At 41.6% G+C, this 20,305-nt stretch overlaps 1 protein-coding gene across 12 annotated transcripts in view; it reads left to right on the forward strand.

Moving 5' to 3' along the window:
• APBB2 (amyloid beta precursor protein binding family B member 2) overlaps positions 1-20,305 on the forward strand; it is a 214,802-nt gene that overhangs the window by 15,664 nt on the left and 178,833 nt on the right. For 7 of the 12 annotated variants that reach the window (XR_011849821.1, XR_011849822.1, XR_011849823.1 and 4 more), the window contains exon 1: positions 5,872-6,015. The exons of 2 other annotated variants lie outside the window; for them this stretch is intronic. The gene's annotated coding sequence lies outside the window, so the exon portion shown is untranslated. Of the gene's footprint in view, positions 1-5,869; positions 6,135-20,305 lie in introns of those variants that run through there. 3 more of the 12 variants (XM_072125124.1, XM_072125144.1, XM_072125090.1) reach the window with 2 other exon arrangements.

Genomic DNA, 20,305 nt, shown 5'->3' on the forward strand with positions numbered 1-20,305 from the left:
TTTTTTATTATAATTTTTTTTTTTTAAACTTTTTTTTACTTTTACTTTTACTATTTTTTAACCCTAAGTTGTCTGATCGATCCTACCATATGCTGCCATACTGCAATATGGCAGTATATGGGGATTTTACTCCTCATTCATTACAATGTGCTGATAGCACATTGTAATGAATGGGTTAAAACGAGACTGCTTCGGGCCTTCGTGAGACCCGAAGCTGTCATGGCAACGGATCACCGCTCCCCGTGACGTCAGCGGCGGCGATCTCCGTGAAAGCACCCGCGATCGGTGCTAGCACCGATCGCGGGTGTTACCGGTAAGCCTTTGCTGCAATATGCAGCAAAGACTTACCGGCTATGGAGAGGGCTCGGCCCGCGAGCCCTCTCCATGTACCGGGACCCGGCGCGCGCCGTACTAGTACGGCGCGCGTCGGGAAGGGGTTAACCAGCGGCCCCCGGCGCCTCCACCCCACACATATTGTGCAGCACAGACCGCACAGTCTGCGGCCCACCGGCCGGGCCCCCCCCCTAGTGTCTTAGAGTCCGGGCCCCATAGGGCAGTACCAGTTGTACTGCCCTATCGGCGGCCCTGCTTGTGTAGCTGATGTATGTGTCTCACACATGTGTATAGCAGAACATGTCAGGTACTTGTGTAGCTGATGTATGTGTCTCACACATGTGTATAGCAGAACATGTCAGGTACTTGTGTAGCTGATGTATGTGTCTCACACATGTGTATAGCAGAACATGTCAGGTACTTGTGTAGCTGATGTCTGTGGCTCACACATGTGTATAGCAGAACATGTCAGGTACTTGTGTAGCTGATGTATGTGTCTCACACATGTGTATAGCAGAACATGTCAGGTACTTGTGTAGCTGATGTCTATGTTTCACACATGTGTATAGCAGAAAATGTCAGGTATTTGTGTAGCTGATGTCTGTGTCTCACACATGTGTATAGCAGAACATGTCAGGTACTTGTGTAACTGATGTCTGTGTCTCACACATGTGTATAGCAGAACATGTCAGGTACTTGTGTAGCTGATGTCTGTGTCTTACACATGTGTATAGCTAATGTCAGGCACAATTCGGACCACTGCCATGAAAGGCAGTCTCGTGGTCTGGAACAGGCAGCAATTATTCGAAGTTGGGGACGGAGCAGGAGGTCAAGGCTGGTAGCTAAGAAGCAAAGTCAGGGTCAGGTCCGTGGTCACAACGGGAGGCCAGAAAACAAGGTTAACGCACAGGAAGCTTTCTCTTAGGCATAGGCTCAAACATCCGGCGGGGGTTGCTGGGAGAAGCCGGTTTATAAAGGAACCCGGAAGTGGCCAGAGCGAACCAGCTAGGATGGGAGCAGGAACGCGGAGAGGTAAGTGATTCAGTTTGCCTGCGATCCGAGATGTGGATCGCAGAGGCACCCATGACAAAATTGCAAAAAATATTGGCTCGCTGCTACAATTGGCTCGCTGCTATCTCAACTTGAGGAGGTCTGGCACGATAGATGTTCCAATAAATTTGCCGCTTTCACAAGTAATCACACCCACTGTTCACATTTATAGTGAATAAACTGAGCACATTCAGCGAGCGATACCACCAAATAAACTGCCGTACCGCTGTTGTCCCAATATACATTGAAATGCACAACAAATCCAACCAACAAGGGTAGAACTGCCACCTGCCACCATTAGCCCATATTGATGCCATCAATATCCCTTTAGCCCCCCCTTACTCCCGAACTCCTAATCTTTATTGATTGCTGTTCATTGTGTTGCTGTTGATATGTAGTCCCGACTTGGACAGTGTGTACAACTCAATTTCCCAAAAAGGGATCAATAAAGTTGTATTGTATTATATCCCTGCATCAGTAACGACCCATTGAATTAAAAACCATTATTATTACCTTTGCAATGAACACTGTAAAAAAAACCAAAAATGATGATTTTTACCTATTTCATCCTACATAAAAATGCTATAAAAAAAACATATGTTGTACCCTGCAGCAGTATAAATATGGAGTCTGTCACTTTACTGGCACAGTTTGTAGGGACAACTGTCACAGTCACGGAGGGTACCAGGGAGTACCGGGAGGAGAGTCTGCTTGGGGAAGAGTCTGTGGACCCTCTGGACCACCGCGGGAGGGGATGGTACTACTCGACACCCGGGACCGGAGTTTAGGTGGCACCTGGTCTTCACCAGAGCCCGCCGCAAAGTGGGACGGTCTTGCTGTTGTGGGGTGCCATGGGTGCGACTAGGCCCGCGGTGGCAACCAAGATAGCAAAGGAAGTGCAGGACACAGTCTGAGCCTGGGAGTGTCTGGAAATGCTGGAAAAACACAGGAGCGTCTGGAAACACTGGAGACTCAAGAAACACAGAAGCTGGAGACACATAGGAGCGCCTGGGAACCCTGGGAATGGCTTTCACTTCAACAGGAACCGCTTTGAAAAGCGAGGTCTGGAAACCCTGGATGTTCCTTGAAGGAAGGAAGGAAGGATGGGAGGTGCCGGATTATAAGGGCTGAACCGGATTAGCCCGCGCCAATCAGGAGGACGCTGGCCCTTTAAGGCTAGAAGAGCCGGAGTGACAATGATCGGTGGTGCATCCGTGACAATGTCCCACAAAAAAACAGGCCATCAATAGCTGTGATGGCATTTTTTTTGCGGGATGAGATGCTTTTTCCAGTGTTACCATTTTGGGGTTGGTATCCCCTACTGTTGAAAATTTATGAACTTTTTTTTTAATGTCAGAAGTAGAAAAGCATCAATTCTGTACTGGATTTTTGATATTCTATAAGTCGATACTATTACAGGGATACCATACATGAATATTTTTTCTTATGTTTTACTAAATTTGCCAAATAAAACTCTAATGTGGGAAAAAATTTATAATTTTTCCATCGCGGCTTCCCAGTGGCATAACAGTTTTACTTTTTTGGCTACAGAGCTGGTTGATGGCTTGTTTTTTTTTGTGGGACATATTCTACTTTGCACCAGTATCATTCTGGAGTACATATGATTTTTTGATCACTTTTTATTGCATTTTTTGTGGGATTAAATAGGTAAAAATCATAATTTTGGGGGGTTTTTTTACATTATTTTTGTTACAGTGTTCATCGTATGGGTTCAATATTTATTTAGTTTTATTCTACGGGTTGTAACAGATGCCGTGATATTTTATATGTGGGGTTTGTGTTATGATTTAGACTTTTTTGTGCATGTCTCTTTGTATGTTTTGGGGCTTCTGGGCATTTTTATTGATTTATTTGTGTATTTTATATTGAATAACTGACGCCATCTTAATGGCACTGCCTCCAGGCATCCCTGGGATCCCGATCGGACCCCAGGGCTGCCATAGCAATGATAGTGGGCACCCCCTTCCCCCCCGAAAAAACCAGCGCCGGGAGGGAAAGACCCCCCAAAGGTAATTTAAATGCCACGGTCGCTCTGACCGCGGCATTTAACGGGTTAAACACCCGCAATCGGAGCCCACCCCGACTGCGGGTGTTACCTAGGGATGTCAGCGGTAGATTACGGCTGACATCCCCAACTCCCGGTTGCGGCTCTAGGAGTACTGCACTGAGTACTTGAATGGCACAGAGAGCGCTAAGGGGTTAAGGGTGGATACACAATATATTATATCAAAGGGGGAACTCTCCTGTTTGATATGATACTAGAATTGTGTTTCTAGGGTTCAGGAGATATGGCCGTTTGAAGTTGGTGACTTTCATGACGTTTATAAACGTCCTTTCTGCACTGGGCATGTGTGGTGAAGGGGTTAAACTATTAACAGGCTTCCTTACTGTAGATCCAATAGATATCCTCAGAGGGGGGAACGTGTTTGATCTGTGAGGGTCCTATAAGGAGAAGAGTAGACTCACTTAGTACCCTATGATGATGGAGTGTTTGTGGGCATGCTCAGTCACCACTGCAGTCACTTTTGTGGGCCGTGCTTGCGCACCTAGGCTTCATTCATACATGGCAAATTCAGGCCCCTGTTCTCGTGATCCTAACAATTTGTGATTTGTGGAAAGAAAACGTTTTCTCGTTACACATATTACATATTCTATTGCAGAACTGTGACTCGGGTAGAATCACACGTGATGGAATATATTTGTCTTTCTATTATTCACAAGTGGTGCTAGCAGCACATTTCACTCGCTAAACATAGACAGTATGGGTTATGCCTCAGAGCTTAGAGGAGGAAAGAAGCTGAGGTGTTATATATATGGAGAACACCTCCACTCATTAGGAACTTGTTAACTCCTTACTTCCATATCCCTCAAAGTGATGTTTACACATTTAAAAAATCTGAACTATGGGGGGAGATTTATCATTGGTTTTGCTGCGCTTTTTTGGCATATGAAAGCTGCAAAAAAGTTGCATATGTTTTCTGCGACTTTTCATTGATCAAAAGTCGCACAATAGTATTCCCGCCACTTCACTATACTGTCTTAAACATAGAACTACTGCTAGTGCAGCGCTGTGCTAATCCAGATTCTTGAGTTGCGGCTTTTTGAAAAAGTTGCATAGTCACTTCAGCCCCTCCAGTCACTCCTGTGTACGTATTTGCTGCTCCTTTTGCTGCATTTTGCACCTTTTTTTTTGTGACTTTTTGAAAGAAAAATCCCAGAGAGTGCATTCACATGAGGCGTTTTGACACATTTTTTATGTGTTTTTGACACATTCCAAGGGCTTCAACCTTGATCACATGTTGAAGTAAGATTGCGTTTCCATTCCATTTGCTAAAACCCAATGTTACTTCAACATGTAATCAAGGTTGAAGCCTATGGAATGCAATGAAAACGCATCCAAAAACGTGACATTTATTAAAGGGCAATGGCCGCGGTCACACATACCGCTAGGCATCAGTTCATAACGCGACACTAGCGCACAGGGGGAGGTCCTCGGCCGAACGCACATGCGTTTTCCTTGGAAATGCATGTGTGTTCGGGCCGAGGACCGCCCCCTGTGCGCTATCGTCGGGTTATGAACGGACGCCTAGCGGTATGTGTGACCGTGGCCAAAAGCTGCTTTATAAAATTGGCAGCACCCTAATACATCCTAGTCCTTTTCACTCCCCAGGGCTAAGGCTTTGTTCACACTTCAGGGTCTTTAGTCCTTCTTATGTTCTCTATAAAAGAAAGGGAAAAATGTTTAGCATCTGCAATAATGGGATTACAGTTTTTAGTGGTCTGGGTTAAAATATGTTTGCCGTCCTTTTTTTTTTTTTTTCCCTGATAGATGAAAAATTGTCACCGTAGATAAAAGTGGAGTGCCCTTTGATGATATAGCAGTCATGACCCCAACAGAGGGCTAAACAGTAGTTGAGTAGTTGAGGAGCTGAGCAGATTGTACATAGTGATCTATCAACAGGCAGTATGTTATAGAGCAACTGGAGCTGAGTAAATTTATATATAGTTGTGATTGAAAAGATTTAGCATAACTTGTAATTTATTTATATTCTTGGTCACAGAATCCAGTGGGGGGTCCTTCCCTAGGGATTGACAACTTTCCCAGAGCACATCCTCATGTATGGAAAGCTGTCAATTATTAATTAGGACTGTCTTTAAGCTCAGAATGAGCAGATATTTATATAAAATGTACCGCTCTATAACATCCTTCTCGCAGATCATTGCATTTCCACGACAACTTGTTCCCGTTAATGTCCGCTGTAATAAGTAGTGAGTCCAGTGATATAATAAATAGTCCCATTGTATAAGAAATATTCCAGTAGTATAACCGTCAATATTATGTCATGAGAGCCATTCATGCATGATATATATGTCCAGTGTACAGCAGGGGGCGCCAACAGCCTTTCCACACCGTTCAGGTTCTCTTCATTCCAAAGAAGAAATAGGGAAGGGGGAAGGAGGGGCTGGGAATTATTTCCTGAGTTGAGAGCTGTGAGCTGGAATTAGCTTCCGGCTGCTGAGGCTGGTGCTTCTCGTGTATGTGTGGGGGAGAGTGACAAGAGGCGAGCAGCAGTGTGGATGGAGCAGTGACAGCGCCCTCAGTCATACAAAGTAAGTGAGCGGCTGCTCCTGTACTGCAGATGCAGGAGACTGGGACCATTGAATGGACAGGAGGACATTGTATGTGTCTGGATTTGTCAGGTTGTGGCATGCAGTAGCAAGAGCTGTGGGTAAGCTGTACTCCATATCACATCAAAATCTGCTTTTTTTTGTGACCTTTGCTATTTGCTTTATTACGGCGGAATCTTAATCTGCTTTATTGTGTTGCCACTTTGTGTACATTGTCTTGTTGTCAACTTTTTATAGTATGGCTTAACTATACATGTACAGATATACAGCAATGTGATGGGTACATTTTTATAGATACAAAATTGTGTTTGTGTTTATCCTGTAATACCCTAACCAAATCCAGGGAACCAGACGTTTAAGACTTGCTGTATACCGACATGATACAGAGAGTGATACAGATCCGTGCTATGCCGCCGCACTCTCCCTGTCTGGGCTTTGGAAGTAGCTGAATCTTCAAATGGCAGGAATGTATGGCCTCGGGGCTGGGAGCATGAAAGGAGTACACAGTCTCTTATGCAGATAAATATCCAGACCGGCATCTGTCTTGTGAGCACCTTTCGTGTAGAGAAGTAAAAGGCAAGGTTAACCCTTGCATCGCAGGTCTAATTACAATCAGATCGCGCCTAAATATGAAGGTGTTACATAGATATGTATGCAGAAGATGTCCTTGATGGGTGACACCTAAGGAGAGGTGATGTCGTAGTGGTATAAAATAAATCCCGAATGAAAAAGGAGGGTGGGGATTAAATACAACGTAAGGGATCACCTCGACTAGGAATTTCTATACGTGTATATATGGTTTAACCTATATATCTGCTTTCTGTCATACTGCAGATGCTTTCTGTATCTGATGTTTTATATACGTTCGTAGGGCTGTGAAACAGATGAGGCCATGTAACAGGTTATCATGTATGAGTAGATATGGTGAGATTGCCCAACGGGAAAGCCCATGCTATGCTGACAGATGCTACATGCATACAATATGTGAGGCCTGTGGCTCCGGGAGGTAGTGTAAGCGCTATACCCATTTACTGATGACACTTGTCTAGTGGGCAGGCGTTTCTGTCTCCCAGGGACTACAGCACAGAAAAGACAGCAAAGTCCACATTCATATCCCCTGTTGTAAAAGGGATGTTACAGTCATAAACTGCTTGCAATGATTTACTGTTTCGATGTTTCGAGTCGGCTCAAAATAAATAGAAAAGAAGGAAAATTATAGTTATACCTTAGATATAACCTGTAACCATGTGCTTGATATTAATTTTGGGTATTTTTAAGGTAACCTTATCATTTTGTTGTCAGTAAGACAGGACACCGCTGTATTCTGTGTCCATCTTTTAGTGATCAGACTTATATACAGCGGGTACGGAATGTATGCAGACCCTTTTAAGTTTTTCTCTTTGTTTCATTGCATCCAATTGGTAAGATCAAAAAAGTTATTTTCTTGCTCTTTAATGTGCACTCTGCATCCAATCTTGACCGAAAAAAAATTGAAATGTAGATATTTTTGCTAATTTATTAAACAAGAATAACTGAAATATCATATGGTCATAAGTATTTAGACCCTCTGCTGTTTCCTTCTGATCCTCCTTGAGATGGTTCTACTCCTTCATTGGAGTCGAGCCGTGTTTAATTAAGTTGATTGGACTTGATTAGGAAAGGCAGACACCCATCTATATAAGAGCTCACAGCTCACAATGCACGTCACAGCACAGGAGAATCATGAGGTCTAAGGAACTGCCCAATGAGCTCAGAGATAGAATTGTGGCAAGGCACAGATCTGGCCAAGATTACAAAATAATTAATGTAGCACTCAAGGTTTTTAAGAGCACAGTGGCCTCCATAATTCTTAAATGGAAGGAGTTTGGAATGACCACAACTCTTCCTAGACCTGGCCTCCCAGCCAAACTAAGCAATCGTGAGATAATAGCCTTGGTGAGAAAGATATAGAGTCACAAAGTCAATTGCAAAGGGGCTTTATGGCAGAGTGCGCCAACAGAAGCCTCTCTTTAGTGCAAGACATATGAAACCCGCATACAGTGGTATGTGTGGAGAAAACCAGGCACTGCTCATTACCTGCCAAATACAATCCCAACAGTGACACATGGTGGAGACAGGATGACTGGTTGCAACTGAAGGTAAGACGAATGCAGCCAGGCCCAGCCAGAGCCCTGACCTAAACCCAATTGCACATCTCTGGAGAGACTTGAAAATGGCTTTCACCAACATTTAACATCCAACCTGAGGGAACTGCTGAGGATCTGCAAGGAAGAGGCAGAGGATCCCCAAATCCAGGTGTGAAAAACTTGTAGCATCATTCCCAAGAAGACTCCTGGCTGTACTGGCTCCAAAGCTGCTAATATCAATACTGAGCAAAGGGTCTAAATACTTATGTCCATGTGATATTTCAGTTTTTTCTTTAAATTAGAAAAACTTTTTTGATCTTAACAATTGGCTGCAATGAAACAAAGATTGAAAAATGTAAAGGGATGAGAACACATTTATTATGCTGTTTGCACCAGTTTTCTGGTATAGGCTGCCATTTTCTATCTAGTACGCCTCCTGCAAGCTCTTTATTATGCGTTGCCACAACAAATTTCCTCTTTTTCTGACGCCCAGAACTTTTAATAAATTAGTCTCTCAATTTGGGCTCAGCTTTTTCTCCACAACACTTTTCCTGCACTTCTAGTTTAGCGACAACTGTTTTGGTGCAATTTGTGTCGCACTATTACACCCACAAATAGCAAGTCCTATAACATCTTCATGAATTTGGATAGTCATTGCAGACACTTTCTGCCTTCGCTAAATTACTAAACCCTTCGTGACACAATCTAAAATCACAGCCTAAAAAAACACAGAAGTTGTGTGCCAAAAAAATGGACCATGTAACATAAATAATAATTGCGCACCAATGAGTTAATAGACCGTCTCAACTTAATTTTGTCGGTCTGTCATCAACATTTGTCCCGGCTATGCAATAGATATTTACACCAATGCAAAAGTCTTGGTATCGCCCTCGATTACTAGAGATGAGTGAATCTTCACAGATTTAATTCGCTGACGTTTCGCTGTAGTCTGGGTATTAAACTATTCTATCTGATTTACATTACTCTGATCCCTTTACAGCATAATGATTGGTAATAATAATAGTACTGTATAGACTCGAGTATAAGCCGACCCAAGTATAAGCCGAGGCCCCTAATTTTACCACAAAAACCTGGGAACACCTATTGACTCGAGTATAAGCCGAGGGTGGGAAATGCATTGGTCACAGCCCCCAGTATATAGCCTGCCCGACCCTGCCCCATAGTATATAGGCAGCAGCTGCCCCCCAGTATATAGCCTGCCAGCCCATATCCCCCACTATATAGCCAACCCCCTGCCCCAGTATATAGCCAGCTCCCTGCCCCAGTATATAGCCAGCAGCGGGGGAAGCCAGAAAGGTGAGTTTTGATATATATTTTTTACTCGAGTATAAGCAGAGTTTGGGTTTTCAGCACATTTTTTGGTGCTGAAAAACTAGGCTTATACTCGAGTATATATAGTAATCTTTATTTATATAGTGCCATCATAGTCCACAGCGTTTTACAAATCCTAGGGGACATATACAATTAAAATAAGGATGTTACAGAGTAAAAACATACGTAGTCATATGGAACAATAGGAGTAATTGTATGGCATTACGTATTACATTTTATTATTGAACTAGTTCAAAGATGGCAGAAAGATGCCTGTGGATATGTATCCAACTTCAAAACTATACCTAGGTTATTCAGCGGGGTTAGAGGGAAATAGAGGTATCCCGTGTATGTAAACCAACACCCCCTCCCCCAGCAGACACAGTGTCTGAGATCAGCCATCACCACTGTTTTACAGGGTGTATATTGGGAAACGTGAGCAGTCCTGTACAAAGTTATTTAAGTTCTATACTTGGAATCCTCGCAGACCCTTCTAGATCTACGGAACATGTCATCCAATGTGTGTAACAAAGCTTTGCACCAGTGAAAAGTAAGGGTATCATTACAGTAACTTGTACAGGAATGTCTGCTTTGCTGCTTTATTATTATATTACTATTATTATGCTTTGTTGTTTTCTGGTTATTGGCTGTAAATAGAGCTGGTGGTTACTACTATTGATGGGACTGGACTGAAACAAGGTGGTATTGAATGTTAACATCCCTTTGTGCTCAGGTTTGGAGTCTTTGGGTAGGCTATTGCTGGAGGTGACTAATAGCCAGGGTGGGGGTCATAAATAATAAGCCTTTTAGCCTTTTATAGTAACTCCAGGAGTATTGCTGGACAATAGCTGTCACCTCATGACCTTCTAATGGGTGTAAGATCTTCACGTCCTGCCCAGACTAGACCCTAAATCAATTAGGGCTAAATAGCCTGGTTCCCAACAGCATGTAAAAGAATAATATTAGTTTTTAATAATATTCTCTTCTGAAGTAAATACATTACCTGCAGATACAGCTCACCAAGTGGTCCCTATATGTAAAATTTATCTGCATTTTTTTCCATATTTATTCCTTAAAGCTCGAGAAGTTGTCTCTATCTCCCATTTAAAAGGACTGGTCAGCTTCCCTGATATGTCTGTTTAACTAAGCAACTCATTAATTTTGGGACAATTTCTTGCAATATTGTGCCATTCTTCAGATAATTGTAGAACAGTAGTGGATTATAATGCCATGGCCACCCAAACCGCCCACCAAATTTTATACTGAGAAGGGCCCTAACCCATGGAATCCTCATACATCCTGTTCCTGCTCTCAATACACACTTGCACTAGAGACATTTCAGGACCTTTGAAGGTCCTGCAAAGGTCCTGAAACTACAGATTGGAAGCAGACAGAATGGAAGCATCCTCTATTCCCCAAGAGACGGGACTCTAGTATGATATGTAGGAGGTGATTCCAGACTTGTACGGGCAAAAATATATACAGCCCATGACCCACGGCAGTCGTAATCCATTATGTTGTCAGTGGGGCATGTACACAGTCTGGTCAGTGATTTCCAAGGTCAGACTGTGTAGGTACGTGACCTCTTGACAGTCCAGTCTGTTGGAGGGAGAGTTGTTGTATGTCCATCTGTTTCACAGACTGAGGTCCTGACAGGAGGAGAAAGCTGGGTGAAGAAGAAGTGGTATAACAACACCCAGAGGTTGTCACATACCTAAAGGAAAGCATGGCTTCTTTACACCTCACCATGGGCATAGCGTGGTACTGCAACTAAGCTCTATTCATTTCTACAACTGACCTGTAATATCGGAAGTGTGGCGCTGTTTTTTTTTTTTTTTAAACAAAGTAGCCATATTTTTCACCCGCTGGACAACCTCTTTAATGGGTATTTTGTCTAGCAACAAACATGGAATGGTATTAAATTAAAAAATTAATAGAAATTCCATATCATACCTTCATACATTTCCAAACATATTGTAACGACTGCAGCCAAACATTGGCCTCTCTGAGGATATTGACATGTACTTGATGAGGCCATTGAGGCTGCAGGCTACAGTAGTCACATGAATAAAATACTAGATACACAGAAACATATGGAAACATATATACATAGTAAATAGTATACAAAACTATAACCAAACAGCAATAAATAGAAATGTAAAAAAATCACATTTAGTGTTTTTTTATTATATAATTTTATTTTGAGGGCAATACTCTTGAAAAGTATTTCACATATTTGTCACTGTGACCCAGATTTTCATACAACGTGGCAAAGTGAGCTTCTCTTTCCATTTTGGACACAATATTGGATTCCAACAGGAAATTTTTGGGAGTTTAGCAGACAGTAGAGTAATGGCATACATCCACAATGACATTGCGTGCATAGTAGTATGTAGAAAACACACATATAGCGGTATGGATATCACATACATATGTGACGCTGTGTACGGAGGCATTTTTACAATGTTCCCTTTGCCGCTTACTATTTTATTCCATAATGTCACAGTCAGACATGACTTGTGTGTACAGCTATTTCATGAAGCATTACCTCACTGCCTCATAGCAGGACTGGAAAACTGGTAAGTCAGGAGACAGGTCAGGAATGTAGCAGGATGGAGGAAGGGAAGATCATGAATCTGTGACATAACATTAGGTGCCAGCAGGAATCTAAGATTTCATGGATCTCATTCTTCATAGATACCACTGCAGACATAGCAGAATACCATATAGAAAATCTGTATTGGTTCCTATATAGTTTCTTTCATGAATTATATAATTTGCTGAATCCTATAACCCTTGGACCTGTGAAATAAGTTGGTGGTGAGATGTCTGTTCCCACGTGTACTCTTGGAATGAAAATATTCATTGTATTCTCTTTTAAGGCAGCTATTTATGGTGCTAAGGAGGTCACGTCTGCTTTACCCCCTACTCTTCTTCCCATCATCTTTACCTGATTTAGTGTGAGGGATGCTTTTAAGTAACATTTTATTATTTTGCTTTTTCTTGTGGGTTAGTTGGCCCATACCTGAGGTTAGATATTGTATACATACATTTCAGTGGAGGATGGGCACATTTGCTTATGTGAGGTCAAATCTTGAATCAAGATATTAAATTATGGCTGGAATGAACCTGTGGATCCGACATTAGTTTTATTTTAGAAGTATTGCCAATATGGATAATGTGTTTTTCTATTGCGTAGAAGTATTCTAGTATGTCATCTTATATTCTATGTGATTAAATGACAAGTGGCTTTATGTTACAGCTGCATATTAACTTGTATTAAGGATCAGAATATCTTTTGGTGTAAACTATCAATATCGGACATACGAGGTCTGACAGACAGCATACCTGCTAATCCTCTACACAGGCAGGGCCGGGACAAGGCATTTTTACTACTGGAACTAATGACACTGGTGCCTCAAGGTAAGGGATCATTCACACAAACGTAATGGGGACCGATATTCGGCCTCCTCTCTCCAGCGCATGGCTGTATGCATACAGTAATGATAATATACTCTAAGGCTAAATTAACGCGAACGTATGGGGGGCGTATATTCGGCGGATGTATATTCGGACGCTATATGTGCCCCACACATCGCAATGGGCGCACGGCTATCCATTGAATTTATACACACTGACAAAAGATTGGTGTTCATGAGAACTAAAAATGGAAATTGCCATTCCCCCAAAGCAGAGCAGAAGAGGCTCCCTCGGTGGTCACCTACCTCGCTTGACCCTTTTAACAAGCCCCTCTTGACGGTGCTGCCTCTTTAATGCTTACATTGCTCCATCTATCTGAAAGCTTCATCCTATAAGTGAAGGGGACATGCTTTCAATCTTTTGAGTTCCAAGAGTAGAACTCCACAGATATGATTTCCTAAATTTTGATACTGGGAAAACTTTTACAGTCTACGAAACAGTATGAACTCTGCATATTGTGACACCAACTATATAGGAGACTCTAAATAACTAAATATTTTCACATCCATATAGACTATATTTATCGATCTACCCTACTTTGTAAATGAAAATCAATATCTTTCCGTCCTTATAAAGTCTCTCCTCATCTAAATAATATAGTGAGGCATTAAATTATGAATTGGTTTAATAAAATATGTGCCCCTCAATTCAATATAACAAATGATTAGGATCTTGGTTGTTTTGGTGTCACGTTTTATAAGGTCATATGTTGTATGCCGGCTGGTTAGCAGAGATGTGATCCTCCCAGGGTTTCCCTCATCATAAATCATCCCTGTCTCATGTCCTTTGAGCTTTATACTGTATTCCCATTTTATGGGAATACTTTGTGATATGTAAGATTATATGATCTTATTGTGTTCAGCACTGATCAGAAAGCCATCAGCAAAGGTTAGGGAAGCCAGGCAGGCGAAATGAGACTCTGTACAGGACCCTTGGAGGGGCCCTATACAAGTTCATCAATCTTGATGTCAGAGCAGCTCCACCTCTCACAGTGCATGTTGGCATTGACATCATTGATCCAGACGTCTATTTTAATTTCAGCTCAGTCTTTGCAATCTCTGTTGTCACTTCACTGGGAAGGTAGAAACTATAGAAAGTCATATATAATGTGGATAAGGCCAACTGATTGTCCTCTGCAAAACTATCTTTAGCATCAGAAGTAATAACTAACTTTAAATAGTTTTTCCAATTCTTTCATATTGATGACCTATGCATGGTGTAGGTCACTAATATCAGATTGGTGGGGGATTTACCTCTGGCTCCAGACCTAACACAGAGAAAGGAGTTGGATGCAGACGGCCCCGTTGTCCCTCTGGTTGCCGAAATGGTAAGTGCAGTTCAGCTTCCATTGAAATGAATGAGAGCACAGCCGCAGTAAGCTGGTTTGGCCACTACATAAAGAAAATACGACTGAGATTGCAGGAAATGGGACTAGCCAAATATCTAATATGGAAATCTATATCCTATATATTATTTCTTAAATCGAGCAATGCTAGCTCACTGTTAGGGATCCTGTGATAATATCAAAGCAGCCAATGGAAATGGCTCCTTGCCCTGTTTGTCAGGAAAGAAACTGAATCACAGCTGCACCACAGATGTATTTGAAAACCTTTTACACTTATTTATTCAATTATGATAACCCCTCTAAGACCTTGACAAAGACTTCTGAGTCGAATCGCGTTGTTCTGACAATGTCTTTTGTGCACTATTGCAATTGCCATGATTTTAGCAGGGACTGAATGAAGGCTAAAAAAATTTTGGGATTTTTCTCACACGTTTTCAACCCCTTTAAGTAGTCCTTTAATTCATTTTTACATGTTGAATGATATTTTTACGCTAGGTTTTTCGGGGAGGATTATAGCTCTGGTTCCTTGTCTGAAGCGCTAATATGGAGAATGATGGTGAAATGCTGACAGTGATGTATACTGTGTGTATTATACTTTCAGTAGCGTTCTGCTTTAAAGAGCCTCAGAATAAACATGTTGTCATTTCTCTGTATAGTGTTTTCTTCCAAACCAGTAAAATGTGAGGCTTTGCGTATAACAAAGCAGCATTTGGCCCAGTGCACAGCGCACTCCTGAATAATCCCCACTAGGGAGAGTGGGGACTGGAAATCCTGTGTGGTCCTATGCATTACATTGTCATAGTAAGCACATAATAGTTGTATTACACAGCACAGGCGTATATTGGTGAAATATGCTATGGAGCCTCTATTTGATGACCTCTAAAAAGCATTTTATATATGATTGTAGGGTTATGCATGGAGATGCTGTAAAGAAGGTAAAACATGGATCTTTTAAGCCTATATTCAAAGGCCAGTGACCAAACCAAGGTGCAGAGACTAAACTATTCCCTGGACTTCACTGCCAGAAATCCCCATGAGTCATTATCTAGTTATCAAGATTACACTTCCTGTAAAGAGAGGCCAAGGTCAGGGGGAGACAAAGCCAAGGTCAATCATAAAAAAAAAACATGAACAAGAATAGACCCAAGGGAATAAGCAATCAAAGGTAAACTTAGTAGGCGAACTGAATCACACACTGAAATAAACAAGCAGCAACCCTTAGGGTATATTCACACACACGTATGGGGGAAATGTATATACGACCGACGTATATATGGCATATATACGTCCCCCATGCACTTCAATGGCCTTGTGGCGCCATACGGGAGTGGTACATTGTCGTACACGTGCGGCATCATACCGATCTGTAGCCTGTAGAAAGATAGGACATGTCCTATCTTTCTACGGAATTCAGCGCCGTGCGCTGTGTATTCTTATGGAAAGGGGCGGGGATGAGCAGCACTCTCCCCCTCCTCCTCTCCCGGGCGCCAATGTCAGCCATACCCGTACTACAGGTAAGGTGGGCATACATTGTGTGAATGTAGCCTTAGACAGTGAGTCATCTGTCTGAGGGCTGAGGCTGCGTTCACACACTGCGCTTGGAATGCATTTAAAAATGCAATCCAAAAGCAAGGGAAGAAGCTTGTCCCGATCACATATGCACTTACACTGAAACACAAGCGATCAGGAACAAGCACCACATGTGTTGCACAAATTATGGACCACACACGCCAATGACATACAGCCAGGACACAACGGACCATGGGTATTCTGACTAGGGGTATACCGATATTATTATGCGAGGAAGGTGTAATAGAGGTAGTGAAGCATCACATCCTGCTCTTGTATAGGGAAGCAGTATCCTCTTGGCTTGTTCACTTTTTGAAGATCGGGTCAGATTGTTTAGTCTATGTACAGAATTTTGGCAGAGAAACCAATGCAAATAAACCCGTTTATGCTTCATGTGAACAAGTTATTTTATAGCTCTATTAGGAAGGCTCACAACGGAGGATTTCTTAAAAGTATTTTCCATATCCTTGTTTTGTTCTCAGCTCCTTACATAAAATTATGTCACGCTAACATCTATTTCATGATGTTCTATGCCCTGAGCCTGACACTTCTTGTGAATGTGACCGCTCGGTGGCTGTTTGATATTTTATCAGCTCAAAACACAAAAGCATTCCATAAATTCTCCTGGATCTGAAGCACAAAGGGTCATGAATAGAACCTAGTGCAGAAAGCGTGATACTGCCCATCACACCCAGTCAGATGTTGGCTTATACGTTTCCACATTTTACTTGTGTACATGTGCCCTTCAAAAATGATTGCTTTATATGCAGAGAGATTAAACATATAAAGAGTTGTGAGTTTCATCCTGGCCAACATCATCCAAACCAAGTTATTTCTAAAATTGCTCTTATTTTTTTTAAAAAAAAGCTTTACCGTTTATTCAAGTATAAGCCAATTTTTTCAGCACAATTTTTGTGCTAAAGAAATCCTAATCGCCTTATAGTTAGCTATTTTAAAAAAATATATAAACTTAGTATCTTACCTCCGGCCCTTTCCATAGCTTCCGCTGTAGTAGCATGGGTAGAGGCGGTGTCATGTGCTCTGCCCACACACACCTGGTGACATTATAGTGTTTGAGTGCATGGACCTGTTTCTACCCGCACTACTACATGGGATCCTGCAAGGAGGCTACCCTTTATACTGGGGGCAGTGTGCTGTGCTACCCTATATACTGGGAGGGCATGTGCTGGACATATCTATATACTTTGGACAGTCTGCTGGATACCCTAAATACTGGGGGCAGAGTTCTGGATACCTTACATATTGGGGGGGAGTGTGCTTGGCTACCCTATATACTAAGGGCATGTGTTGGACATATCTATATACTTGGGGCATTGTGCTGGGCTAGCCTATATTCTGGGGGCAGTGTGCTAGGCTACCTGATATACTGGGGGGGAGGCTGCTGTGCAGTTAAAGGAAACTTACCAACAGAGATCCTTTGGTAGGTTGCTACGATCTGACTGCAGGGAAAAACCTATCTTTTACTTATGCAAATTATCGGCCGCGGCTACTGGGGCGTGGGGTACACGCTCCTAGAAACAGCAAGTACTTGCCTTATGTAGGCAGCACTTTTCCATATTCCCCCTAGAAAGATAACTGCTAGAAAGGATTTCATGACTTTTGAATATTATTATACAAGATAGAATTGCTATATTTTTTTAAAATTACCGTAACCATTCTGTAAATACATTCTAATGTCAACTTTGAAATAATCATCTGCTGGGCAATGATTCTGCCGATTGAACATTACACATTTTAGTTGATATTGATTATCAAACATATATATACCTTATATACTCGAGTATAAGCCTAGTTTTTCAGCACAAAAATTGTGCTAAAAACCCCAAACTCGGCTTATACTCGAGTCTAAAAAATAAATATATCTAAACTCACCTTTACGGCGACCCCTGTTTATCTTCTGTGCGATCTGTCCGGCAGCGGCAGCAGGCTATATACACTGGGGCAGGGTCTGGCAGGCTATATACACTGGGGCAGGGGCTGGCTATATACACTGGGGCAGGGGCTGGCTGGGTATATACACTGTGGCAGGGGCTGGCTGGCTATATACTGGGGAGGCTGTGACCAATGCATTTCCCACCCTCGGCTTATACTCGAGTCAATAGGTTTTCCCAGTATTTTGTGGTAAAATTAGGGGCCTCGGCTTATACTCGGGTCGGCTTATACGCTATATATATATATATATATATATATATATATATATATGTATTATAGATAATCACTATAAAAACATGAAAGATCTTTCGATGACATTTTGGAACATGTCAGGCTTCTTTGATTAGAATGACAGTCTATGAAGTGATTACTTTTGAGTTACTCTTCAGTCATATTAATTACGGTTGAAATCACTATACGATGTGAATATAGCTATGGATAAGAATCGGCTATAATGCAGGTCAAAAATACAGTATCATTTACACACCAAATCACATACTATTGGTTTTTAATAATATCATTCATTGACTGCAGGAACATTCCAGATCTGCCTAGAGAATCCAGATGCCGTCGTTGTCTCCCACTGCCGGTGTGTCTCTTCTGTACTACAGTAATGAGCCATTAGTCATTCCTGTAACCTGCGTTATACCTGGGAAGTAAATGAGCAGAGTCTAGTTTTACAGTGTTCCCAGATCATACTGAGAGCTCTTAATGTAGACACAAATATCTGAAGCAGTCTCTTAGAGATTACCCCACCCTAAACAGGTGTTACCTTGCTACACATTGCTGTTATATTGTCGCCCAATCATTTTCTGATCCTTATTACAAGGCAGGTCTTAAAGGAGATTTCTGGTGAAATATATTCTTTCTATTTTTCTTTAAAATCTACCTTCCCTTTTTAAAGTCGTTGTTCTGGGAGGAGCAAGACAGATGTCACACAACAACTGCTGTATGTTTGCCAGCCTGGAAAATTTTTGGACCAGAGAATAGTAGCAGGTCTATATGATAAATAGAAAAAATGTTCTGATTTCTTATTGATAAAAGAAAATTGTCGATTTACCGCGACTGCTGTTCCCACTTTCCCTGCCACCACTTGTTTCCCACTGCCCCCATACCCCAGGAAGTGCATGGTTGAGGCCAGTCATTGGATCAATGCATGGTTTTGGTTTTTACCCCCCTTTAATTTTTTGAGGAATTGAAAATCCCTTTATAGAGAAAGTATCGCTTGTTATCTTTTCTGACTTATTGAAAAGAGAAACTCAAACATATCACGTTTTTCTTATTGTAGGTGCAGCATCTTGTCTACACTCTAGTAACAGCATTTAGTTATATGCTTTACTGCAGCCTCATGGCCATAGGCAGTAATGGGCTGGAGCCGACCTATTTATGATGGGTTTTATTTCTTGTGCCTACTATCATTGGTCGTACACCAGTTTAGAATGTGACTGATTCATGATGTTATTATGTCTTACATGTTTTTTAATCATTTTTATTAAGGCCTTTTCATTTTACAAACATATAAACCCCCCCCCCCCCCCCATCAGAAAACACAGTTGTACATGATATATGTTAATCTGTTTGCTTCTTTGATTTGGAATGGTTTGTCTTGCTGCCTCTATGCCTGCAGGGCACTGGAATAGTTTTGCGACTTATTGTGTTTCTAAACAGAACGTCGCAAATCATTTATCCAGCACAAAGCAATAGAACAAAAGGAAAGGCGAATGGTGAACCAGTCGATGTGTCAGTAGATTTAAAAAAACCGTCTATGTCACTTTGGCACAATAAGGTGCTAAAAAACGAATACGCCACAACTGCGCCACAACAGACCCAGTGTTGTGTTCCATGCAGAATTTTCTAGTAATGCCCCGTGCGGTGGTATAAATTAGATTTACTTTCTTGTCGGCATTGGTGTTATTATAGAGGTGATATCTTCATTCTTAGTCTAGTTTGTGATGTAAATTAAAGTAACTGCTGCAAAGAAATCAACTACAGAATTAGTAGGGGTTTATTATTACGCCTAGCGGTGAGAATAAAAAATTACAGGATATAGTAAGTTTTTGTTTAAAATATAGATATTGTAAAGTATTCTCCAAAAATATGTTTAGCATAAAAACCCTATTGGTTTTTATTAAGTCAATAATGGTTGGTATTGCAATGCGTGACTCCTAAACGTTCTACTTTTTTACCATCAATAGTTTGTTATGCTGGCGCCTTTTCCATCTCTGTGTAATGTATATTTTATGTTGTTGTGATACACACCACATACAATTTCCCCCGATTACGGCCTCACTACCTTTATGGTAAAGTGTATTGCTGTAGGCAGCGTTTACATGGTAACTTTTTCTTTTAGAAAAGGCAGTCATAAAGGTGTTTCCCTGTGTGTGCAGAAAATAGAGATGTTTGCTTTGGCTTCATTATTCAGTTGAAAGTATACTGTCTGTTCATGTGGCTGAGCAGTGTGCTAACA

This window comes from Engystomops pustulosus, chromosome 1 (assembly GCF_040894005.1).
Source record: "Engystomops pustulosus chromosome 1, aEngPut4.maternal, whole genome shotgun sequence".
NCBI classification, from domain to species: domain Eukaryota; kingdom Metazoa; phylum Chordata; class Amphibia; order Anura; family Leptodactylidae; genus Engystomops; species Engystomops pustulosus.